Source organism: Periplaneta americana, chromosome 10, assembly GCF_040183065.1.
Source record: "Periplaneta americana isolate PAMFEO1 chromosome 10, P.americana_PAMFEO1_priV1, whole genome shotgun sequence".
NCBI classification, from domain to species: domain Eukaryota; kingdom Metazoa; phylum Arthropoda; class Insecta; order Blattodea; family Blattidae; genus Periplaneta; species Periplaneta americana.
In genome coordinates, this window is record NC_091126.1 from 4,017,955 (window position 1) to 4,030,349 (window position 12,395).

The 12,395-nt window shown below is 38.7% G+C and overlaps 1 protein-coding gene across 2 annotated transcripts in view; it reads left to right on the forward strand.

Moving 5' to 3' along the window:
- The window catches only part of LOC138707394 (uncharacterized), a 447,965-nt gene that overhangs the window by 351,803 nt on the left and 83,767 nt on the right, over positions 1–12,395 (forward strand). The gene's annotated exons all lie outside the window — the stretch shown is intronic.

Here is a 12,395-nt window from a genome sequence, read left to right on the forward strand (position 1 = left end):
AGGATCATGTCAAGGACCGCGTTAAGGTTTACGGCAAAGATGACGATAAGGATCACATCATGGACTGCGATAAGGATCACAAGGACCACGATAAAGATCACGGCGTGAACCGCGACAAACACCATGACAAGGATCACTCCAAGATGCGCCACGATAAGGATCACAGACATGGACCACAATTAACACGACAAAAAATCACGATAAGGATCACGACATGTACAACGACAAACAAAACAAGGATCACGGTAGGAACCACGACATGGACCGCAATAAGGACTTCGAAATTTACCAAGATAAATACCATGACAAAAACAAGCAATACCACTCTAAAGACCATGACGAGGACAAGTGTCTTTGTCAGGGCCCTTACAATGGCAACAATCATTATGATAAGTACCATGGAGAAAACAACAAAGACCGCTCTAACGGCTGCGATAAAGACAAGGACCACGATAACGATCACGATATGGACCACGCCATGGAAAACGACAAGTACCAAGATAAGGTTCACGTCAAGAACCACAAAAGGACTATGATAAGAACAAAGAAAATACCATGAAAGAATCATAAATAATCGCGATAAGGACTGCGTCAAAAATAACAAGGACCACGACAAGGACAAGGCAAAGACAAAGACCACGATAAGGATGACGATATGGGCGACGAAAAGCACTTTGATAAGGATTGCTCTAAGTACCACAATGATCGCAAGGAGGACTATGACAGAGATCATAAGGACCACGATTGCTATAAGAATTATGAGAATTACAGGGACCACAACAAGGTGAAAGACAAGGACAACGACAACGACAAGGACAAAGACAAGGACCACGATGATGATTATGAAATGGGATACGACAAGAACCACAAGAATGATCATGAAAGGGACCACGACATTAGGCCATGGTAAGTATCACAAGGAATAGGATTGCGATAGGAATTATAAGATGACAAGGATCACTATAGGACCACGATAATAACGAAGACAGGGACCACAATAAAGACCCCAACAAGGACCACGTCAAGCACCACGAGAATGATCACGATAGGGACCACGATAAGGATAACGACAAGGATCAAGATTAGGGACTAAGACCACGATAAGGACAATGACAACGAAAACAAGCACCTAACAAGGACCAACAAAAGCAGCAAGGAAGACGATAAGCACGATTACAATGCCAACAAGGACCACGATAAAGGAAATGTCAAAGACAACAAGGACGACGACAAAAACAATAAGGATCACGATAAGGACCATGATGAGGAAAACAAGGACCAATATATGAAACGCGAAATGGACAAAGACAAAGGCCACAATAATAATTACGAAATTGACTACGATAAGGACAAAGTTCACGATAAGGGTCATGACATGAACCACGATAAGAACCAAGACCACGATAAGGACAATGACAACGAAAACAAATACCTAACAAGGACCATGACTAAAGCAGCAAGGAAGACGATAAGCACGATTACAATACCAACGAGGACCACGATAAAGCACATGTTAAAGACAACAAGGACCACGATAAAGCACATGTTAAAGACAACAAGGACCACGACAAAAACAATAAGGATCACGATAAGGACCATGACAAGGACAACAAGGACCAATATAAGAAACGCGACATGGACAAAGACAAAGGTCACGATAATAATTACGATATGGACCACGACGAGGACAAAGTTCACGATAAGGGTTATGACATGAACCACGATAAGGACCAAGACCACTATGAGAACCATAACAAAGGAACAAATACCACAATAGGGATCATGATAAAGACAACAAGAACGATAAGGGCCATTTCAGTGACAAGAGTCACGATAAGAAACATCACAAAGACAACAAAGACCACGATAAGAAACATCACAAAGACAACAGTGACCACTATAAGGACCATGATTCACGTCGTGATACTTAAGTCTACCATGGTTCTTGCCGTTGATCTAGTCATAGTTCTTATCGCTGTCTTTATTTTCCTTGTACTGGGACATCATTTTATTTTTACTTCAATTTTTATTGTACCTGAGTTTTTGAATGTACTTCACTCCCACCCCTTCTACCAATGAAGTTCCAGCTGTCCTTCACAGAGAACAAGGCCGCGTATAGTAAACATCACTGAGTTAGTGAGTATAGTACAGTCCAGAAATATGTTCGCGTTTTCCAGTGACGAAAGAGCGATCAATATTGAATCATATTTTCGCACAGCTACTGTCCGTTTGCCTACGTCGCATCCCGATTTCCCCCACCTCCTTCTGCTCGCCCCTCTGTAAGAGCTGGGCTGTCTTAGCTCTTTTCTGAAAACATTAATTTCAGTTAGGAATTGGACGTTTACGTAATATTATACAGCTGTTTAAAATAACTTAAATAAAAGGGCCTCGTTAAGTAATTAACTGTCACGTGATTTCCCCCCTTTCTACGATCCTGCAGCATAACCACTTGGACGGACAGTAGATAGCATGTCTGAGTAATTTTATCTGTGCGGGTCGGGCAGAAGTGAAAATTGAATTTACAGTACGTAAGGTACTCTTTTATAGAGTAGGTACAGAATTATTTCAACATGAGTTACTAGTACGAAGGACGAAACTGGCAATTGGAATTAGATGCAATAGTCTATAGTGCGGTAATATGCACAAAAGAACTGAAGCCTGTATCGAAATGAATGGCCACCATTTTCAAAAATGTATTTAAATATCCATATTACGATTATTTTTCAATTTAACGTCTTTCTCTATATTGTACGTTAATGTGCTGTAGACAGTATAATATACACTGCATAATGAATACGTTCGCAGGATAACTCAGTTCATGAGTAAAAACACTTAACTTATTCTTAACACAGTACTGTATTTTGATTAAACAAAAACCTAATGAAAATTATCGAACTCAAAATCGCGATATTTCCTAGTTTACGTAAATGGATGTACTACTTTTCTTCCCTCCTATACCTAATAAATTGATTTGTTTGTGTTTTACGCCAGTATCATCGAACTACAGTCGTGGAAGGGGGCAGCAAACGATGTTTCCTGTTCTCTAAAGGTATAGCCAGGTTAATATTAAAAATGTTCGTGAGAATAAAATGATGTTCCTGTATTTTCCTTGCTGTTCGTTTTTTTTTTGCCTTTGTCGTAGTCCTTACTGTGATCCTTGTCTTTGACGTGGTCCTTATCGCGACGATTGTTGTCTTTATTCTGGTCCTTATCATGGTCCTTATTTTCTTTGTCGGGGTCGTTATGTTGGTCTTGTTTATTATTGTGATCCTTATCGTGGTTCGTTTCGTGGTCCTTATCGTGATCTTTGTTGTGGTGCTTTTCGCAGCTCATGTTGTGATCCTTGTCGCAGTCCTCATTTTTGTCCATGTGGTCCTTGTTGTTTTCATCATGTTCCTACAATTGTCATTTCAAATAATAATGTGTTTCTCGTTAGCAAGTGAATATTATTTCGCACGGTAGTTAATGTAGTTCTCAAAGCGTGGTCGTAAGATGAGGTACTGTAGACCATTCCAACACAGCGTTTGAGGGCTTGGGCGCTCGGACGCTGCCCTATGTCTGTCCAGGGCGAACCCCCGCTCCTCTCTGTGGTGGTGTACGAATGCATGCGATCATCATCTGTTCGATGATATTCTGCAGGCATTGCTGGATTATGCATTCCACCAGTCATTCATTCATCCATATGGTGTACTATCCCTTGTGCTTAACTGTTTTGAATAAGAATGAAGATAAGTGCGTCGACAGTTGGTTCAGAATTTAAACCCTCTTGGGAGAGCTTGTATCTTGTCTATTCTGACGACAACAACGTTCAATGTTTAATATTCCAATCAGTGTATGGCCAAAAACGTGCAACATTAAGTGCCACTTTGAAATTAAACATTCTTATACCCACGCTCATATAATCGGCGAAGAGAGGAAGGCATTAATAACGAAACTAAAGGTCGAAATGCAGTCTTCTTACGACGAGGTAAATATCATTTCAACTAATTAAATACTCTAAAGGCAATATAATTAAATTAATGTTTAGGTTATAGTAAGTTCATTTTCAACAATTGTCAGCAGTATATGGAATTATTATAAAAACGTTTGTTAAACTGTTAAAGGATTTTCTGTCCGTTTATGTAAGTATCTTTGTATAGTGGAAATGTCATTGAAATTAATTTTCTCCTTGTTTAGCGGCACATTGAGCCAATTTCCGAAAGAGCTGTGCATGCAACTACGTATATTGTTGCCCTAAATATCGCCAAAAGTAGCCGATCTTTTTGTAAAGGAGTGCATGATTTCAACTTCAGAGATATTGTGTTTTTCTCTGGTGACGTTATTTGAGTCCGTTAGTCTCTTTTCACAAACAATCTGTCGCGAAGGGTAGGAAAATTGTGAATATTTTTATGACGCCCTTTTCTGTAAATGTTGAGCAGGCTCCAGTTAACTTCCAAAGAGAATTGATAGGACTTCAGTGTCACAATTTTGAAAGATAGATATTACAATATTCCAGGTGGCCTCGTTGCGTTTTATAAGAACTTGGAATAAAAGGAGTTTCCGCTTATCCACGCATTGCCATGCAAGTTAATTGCTGTTTGGCTCTACATACTTTGCGAACACACATTCTCAGTCGTGAACCTGAATAAGAGTAAAACTAGGTCATGTTTGTCGATGTTGCGTTGGAAGCAGTGTTACGCATTCATTCTGCTCAAGCAATTTTCATTGATATACTTTAGCTAAGTTAGTGAAATAAAAGAAATGTAATTTGTCTTCCTAACTACAGAAAAAAGGACAATTTTTTGTTGTATTATTTCGCAATGGCCAATTGTTGTAGTTCTTGAACTCTTTCTATGTGTCATAAAATGTGCCATCCATATACATCACTGGCTCACTCCACTCCTTGCACGCTTGCAACCTTCTCTCCGGCGCTCGGCACGGCAGCCACACGGCATCACTGTGGGGAATGGTCTGCTGTACGGCAGCTTGACCGATCACAGATTTACTCTGAATATTTTCTATCGAGCATCTGCTCTCGAGAAAGCTGATAGCTAGTATTTATAAAAAAAGTTATATTACCGGTTGTTCTGTATGGTTGTAAAACTTGGACTCTCGCTTTGAGAGAGGAACAGAGGTTAAGGGCGTTCGAGAATAAGATGTTTAGGAAAGTATTTGTGGTTAAGAGGGATGAAGTTACAGGATAATGGAGAAAGTTACACAACGCAGAACTGCACGCATTGTATTCTTCACCTAACATAATTATGAACATTATTTCCAGACATTTGAGATGGACTGGGCATATAGTACGTAGGGGTGAATCTAGGAATGTGTACAGAGTATTAGTTGGAAGACCTGAGGGGAAAAACCTTTGGGGGCCAATGCGTACATGGGAGGATAATATTAAAATGGATTTGAGGGAGGTGGAATATGATGGTAGGGACTGGATTAATCTTGCTCGGATAGGCACCGATGGCAGGCTAATGTGAGGATGGCAATGAACCTCCGGGTTCCTTAAACGCAATTTGTAAGTAGTTAACAAATAGTAATCGATGGATGAAGTGAATAAATAATTAATAAGTGAATTAGTGACTAGTGAAGAGATAGACGATAAGGGAGGTGACAGGGGAAATTGGAAATGGCTGTAAATTGGAGATGGAAGTGAAAGGTTACTAATATAGGATAGTGTGTAATCAGGGACATTTTGAACGATAGAGGGGAGGAAATACTTCGATATTAATAGGCAGAAGAAGTGTTGAGAAGTGGAAAGATGTGAAAGATTTCAAGGTAGGAGGGAGATAGTCCAAAGAAGGTATGTATTATGGTAGCAGACAAGAAATAAGCTGACAGCATGGTTCGAGGAAAGTTTAATTGAAATTGTAATTAGAAGGTTATGAGGAGCCCGAATACAGAGATGTGGTGGCGAACCATAACCGAATAAGAGTTGTATATCATATCATAATTATATCATATATCATTTCATATCTTATCATTTATCATATATCGTATCATATATATCATATAGCCCTATCGTATCATATATATCATATCATATCATATCATATCATTTGTCATATAACATATAGCCTATCATATCATATCATGAAAATGTTTTGTAGTTGTTGCGAACTTTGACATTAACTACCATATAATGCACAACCAAGACGTCAAATAGGCTTTTCTTTCTATTATATATAATATACACATATTATATTGTAATTATATGTTATGTTTCTATAATGTATTTATAGACTGCACAGATAAGTATCGTGGTCTCAATTGACATCATAGACAGGTCAGCTACAAGCACGATACACATTAATATCCCATGTAGCCGTGTATTTGAAAGTACTGTATTTTACTATTCCATTCTTATAAATATACGGTGTCTACTCTACTCACAAAATCAATAGATTGAAGTATTAAATCGCCTGCTTTATGGGAAGAAAATGCGACGAAATTAGAAACAAATGTCGTATTTTTGCAAGTTACTGTACCTTAATGGTATAATATTACGTAATTATTATTATGATTATTATATTTCAGGAATAAATGACTGAATACATAATTAAATTATCATAAAATAATAGTAAACTTTAAATATGAAATAAATAATTGAGTCTGTGAGTGAATGAGTCTTTATTATTCGAACCATTACCAGTACTGACTTGAAAACTTGAGTAGCAGCTGCCTCATTGAATGATACAATTCCTTAAGAGCAACACATTACTCAAAGAGGTGAGAGACAATTTCTCAGATGTAAATCCCGCTGGAAACGAATTGAGCCGGTTGGAGATGGCTATCTTAAAGTACAAGACAGCGGTAAGTTTTTCTGTCCTCAGCTGCACATGCTGCACTGTAAACAGTGGCCTCCTTCATAGAATTTTTTTTGTAATGAACGAACCATATGAATTGATTAATTTTATACTACCGTATTGTTAGAATCGACTGGTGCAAAATATCTTATTGGTCAAAAGGTTCCGTTTATTTGTTTCCCCTCATAAGACAACGGTTACAACTTGTCGGTTCCATTTGGTTCTGATCTTCCTCCATTAAAGTTGTAGTGTCGGATAAAGGTCAGGTTCGAAGTGTTCCCATTGCCAGTCTACAGGCACGCTTTGGCCCATTGCGTGCCTTACACAGGCTGGAAGTGAAATAATCCTGCGGATTGAAAGGGACGATAGGGTACAATTAAATTAATAGAAAACCTATATTACGTTTTGTGATTAAATGCACGTTTAAATTAGAAATTTGAGTTGGGAGGTTTTAGCAGCCTGGCAACATCGCCGCTAATACAATGCAGATAATACAGATGTAAAAGGTGAATGAACTCAGACCTGTCTGCCTTAGTGAACTATCTCCCATTTCCCTTTCTCACTACAATGTTACAAGCTCCTCGCATCGGTCAGTGGCTTTAAATATTGGTTTTAAAATTACATTTACACGAATACCGTCCACGCTATTAAAATACACCAGAGGGATAAATGATTCTTTATTAGATTCTCTATCGATATGGACAAAAATCACGATCATATTCGCAATAGTTACCGAATAAGAGGGTGTTAGACATTTGGAGAATTTTTTTTTCTGCGAAAACTATGGACTCTTTTGTTCACACATGCTATTCCACTTCCACTCTGTATATTCGATGATTATCAGTCTGACGAGCGGCCTGGGTGGCATTTGTGAATCCGATGCTGACAGGTGGGTCATTCTGCCTAAGCTTCGGATAGAGTGAGGTCATGTTTAGCGAACGAGTAGCCTGATAAGCCCCAGGCACCCGGAGGTCCAATCGCTTCTTGTCATCCGACGCTGACAGGTGGGCCATCCTGTCTCAGCCTCTGATAAAGCCAGCTTCCGCCCGCAGAGTCTAATAAACCCCAGGCCCTTCCAATATCGGCATCGGAAACCCAAAAGACTTTAACCTAGTCTATTTTATATTGCAGATTATAAATGAAATGAGGTCCAGGTGAAGTGTGTTGGTGGAATGATAGAGGGAAACGGGAGTACCCCGAGAAAACTCCTCAGTAACGTCTACTTTTCCACCACAAATTCCATCACGACCTGACCGGGGAGCGAACCCGGGACACCTGGATATAAAACCAGTGCACTAGCACTTTAGCCACAGACGCGGTGGTCTTTAGGGTGGTGACGAGTCGAATTAAAAGTAGGCCTACGTCGCCCGAAAGGACTGAAAATAGGAGTAACTGCTCCTCCTGGGTGCAGCATGCATAATGGGTGAGCTGTGTAACTTACATACAGTCACACTCCCTTGCATGAGACAGTGAATAGTGTCATCCATTGATTGTAGTGGCCTCTCATTACCAGATCGCGACCCCTGACATTCCGTCGCCTGGACAGGGCGGCGAGTCAGCAGTTCTGCAGCCGTCATGCCGGCATGGTACTGAAGAAGGAGCGTCCAGTGACCCGATCTGTAGGCTACCACTAACAGCACTAGCAGGCGAAATCAACGTATACAAGTAACTTCAATTTTCTCTTCATCTCTGATGCAGCTCCGTAACGTCCATGCCTCTGCAGCTATGAAAGATTAAATCGTTCACCATTTCACAGGATAATCTCATATCAAGTTATGAGTAGACACAAGAGCTAATATTTTAAATTTCTGAATATATAAGAATTTCTATACCTTTGAGAAATGGAAGCACTGTAATGTTTCTTTTGTAACAGCCTGTACTCACGTGTAAGAAGCCTGCAGGTGTTCAGGCCGTCACTTGGAGATGTATGAATAACACACTGCACAACAATGCAGAAAAAAGAAAAGTGATCCCGGTATAAAGTGTAAACTTAAGGACGAGATTAAATGAAATGATTAGAGTTTACATTTCATATATCTTGAGGAAGGTAAGCTTCAGATAAAAAAGCTTCTGTTAGCACTATTACGTAGTTTTATTGTTGCATACATATGTTTCTGTATGAGAGAGAAAAAGAGGGAGATTGTTTTAAGTTATGCCCTATTATAATTTGTAGTTGACCAACAGTTCACGCCCCGTCCTATACAACTCGGTCCGAAACATCGCGGATATGGAGTAGCACTATAAGAAACATGCCCCCGAAAATACCTTTATTAAATGATCATATTCCGATATACTGTACCACGGTCAAGCTATAACGGGGGAGGAGGCAAATTATGTCCCCCACAACCCCGTTATATGGGGATTCTATGGTTTTGATTTGCCCCCCCCCCCAAGGAAACGGTTTTCTCTCCGCCTATGATGTACATTGAGACTCAATTTTCCATTTTTAGTTATGAACGTATCTAATGCGTTCAATTTTGCACTTTAATTTGAACTACTTACTGCGAAGTTTCTTTAAAAATTCCGGCATAATGACAACATATAAAATTAAAATTTTGAAATAATACACACTCCTTTAAAGATAAACTCGCGTGGATGAGGTATACAACTTTCTTACTTATGGACTTGCTACAGTACTGTCAGAATTCTAAAGCCTAGATTCCCTCCAGACTACTAGAAAATTCCTGTTCAAGCATTAAAAAATCCCTCTCTGTTATCAAAATTAAATATTCAGAACAAGTTGTAATAACAGAATGACGTCAATTTAGTAATTTATTGTAGAAAATACGACATACAGTGCTTATTACCAAGAGAAGTACTATCATAATAATTATAATAATATGATATTTAACTTTCTGTACTTTAAAATATTGTTATGAAGTAAGAAAATGTTTACAATCTTTTGCCAATGGAACATGTCTTTAGAAAACAATGCAGCATATAAAAATAGGCCTACTCACCAGCATACAACAACCGTCGCTGATACGTTCATTTCCACAATGTCAACCATAGTAGTAACTTTTAAGCACCGGTATCTTGTCTTCATTTCTGTTGCACTGATATGTTCAATGATTCACTTACACTGGTTGTAACCAGTAGGCCTACTTGAAAGCAATTCGCTCTAAAGCTTTTAGTTTTGTCGCTTTAAATTTTGGAATATTCTTCGCGCTTGTTTAAAACGCTAGGAAGAATAACACAACTTGTTCCGATTCTTCGCTATTGACAGCCTACCAATAATTAAAAATAAATTAACCTATTGTATTTAAGATATATTTCTTACAAGTTCTATATTTAAGACGTTAGTGACTTTAAATACACAGCAGCCTATCCCACAACACCCTATATCCCACTTCAGTCTCACTTACTAGTATACATATTGACACATAAGGTAGGTGGAGAATGAAAGAAAACTGATTATCAGAGAACTATAGGTCTATAGCCAAACTACTTGAAAAAATATTTTTTATGTGATAACATTGTAACGTCATTATTTTGAAATCTTTACTTGGAGGTTAAAAATGCAATCAATTAAAATTTCATTCTGTGAATTTATAAGCTCATTAATATTAAAATGTTATGTTGTAATAGTGCCGTACAATATATTTAAATATATTTTTAATGATTTCTTAAAAAAAACTGAAAATTTTCGATTATAAATGGAATTAAAGACAACTGCTTGGGTTGCAAGTAGAGCTCCCTGTGAAGCAGACTTGAATAATTTCAAGGGAAAAATTTTTCCCTTGAAATTATTCAACTGCTTAAGGTTTTTGATACGAAAACCAAGTGGTAGACATGAATATGCCGTCCTTGACCGTGAGCATGGTACGTACTCATTGTGAACACGCGCCTCACAGATGTCTCATAATAATAATATGCAGATGCAGTAATGCACAATCGTTGTTGAGTGCTAATAATTAAATTAAGAAAACAGATAAAAATATAGATATAATTTATAAAAATAAGTACAGAAAAGATAAACTTATAGTACGTGTATAGTGAAAGTGATGAACTGCAAATAAGAATAAAAGAAGCTTACAACACCTTAAAAAATCACGAATTCACTTATTTTGTAAGAAAACCACCGCCATCCCGCAAAGTACTGTGTCTGAAATGACGGTTTTGCGCCATCTGACCACTGAAATGCTATCTCAGCAGGCCGCAAGCAACAATAGAAATGAAAGCTAACGTGTTTGACGCCGTGAATTGTGTTTCGGATAAATAAAGTGATCTAAGTAGGAGACGAGAGATCAGCCGTAACATGACTTATAAATGGCTTTTAAGGAACGAAGTGCCTCAATGAAACACTTGATATCTGGCCAACTTCAGATAAATTAGGTAAACACGGGAAAAAGCAGAGCTAGATGGAACTCAACAGCAGCCAATGCATTGCCATCACAAAGATATGTCTGCTTATTGACTATGCGAATACACGAATTGAATGTACGCGTATTAAATTGTGCGTGTTGTGCTGGCGTTGCGGTGCTCAGATGCTGCCGTGTACAAAAGATCTGGCGTAACACGTTAAGTAGGCCATAGTACATGGAAACGCAAGACGTTCCAGTATTCCTCCTCTTCATTTCTCCTCAACCATTAGACTTCGGACATAGGTATATCAGGTTAAATAGTTGTAAATTATCCCAAACTACAGTAAGGTCACCCCCTTACTTGTATGTTGATGTGCATCCATTTTGAACATTCGTGGCAGATGTGTGACAATGGTTGATACTTTACGTTCCAGCTTGCTTAGTGACCCAGAACATCAGTATGGCACCATCGTTGTCGAGGCACGAAATGATGCTGCGCCATGTCCCGTGTGAAATTTTCCGCAGCAAAGGCGGTGTGATTTCCCTGTGGGGAATAATCAATTAAGTAGCATGTCTCGAAACATCGACACCAGACAACTGAAGATTTGAAGCAAGCTGTTAGGGAGGCATTCGGGGAAATCACACGGCCTTTGCTGCGGAAAATTTCACACGGGACAAGGCGCCGCATCATTTTGTGCCGCGACAACGATGGTGCCATACTGATGTTCTGGGTCACTACACGAGCTGGAACGTAAAGTATCAACCATTGTCACACATCTGCTGTGACATGTTCAAAATGGATGGACATCAACATACAAATAAGGGGAGGGTGACAAGACTTTCGGACCTTACTGTACATTATCCTCAAGTATTTTACATTCCCCGAGACACTCTATGTAATATACATGTATTCGTTCATAGTTTTCTGCCTAAGGGCTTGTCTTCTGCTGCAAACCCAGCATTCTGCAATCTTTCCTCTTAGTCTCCGCACATCTCCATGTCTTTATACACAGCGTTGAAGTGATAAGTCTGCAAATTAAAGGGGGGCAATAAATACATTAAAATAAATAAGACAATATATTATGCATTTTGTAATTAGACAACTATGCTGAAGTTGACGTCGGCTCTCACATGCACTCGGTCGCTCCGCCCCTTAGCCACTGTAGTAACATTGCCAGCAAATAACGACACTCGTTAATCATTTCATCTAATTTGAAAGAAAACCTTCCATTTTATTTAAAAATTGCGAAGAAATAAATCATTCCTTAACAATTTATCTCATGGTAAGAGTAAAAATCAG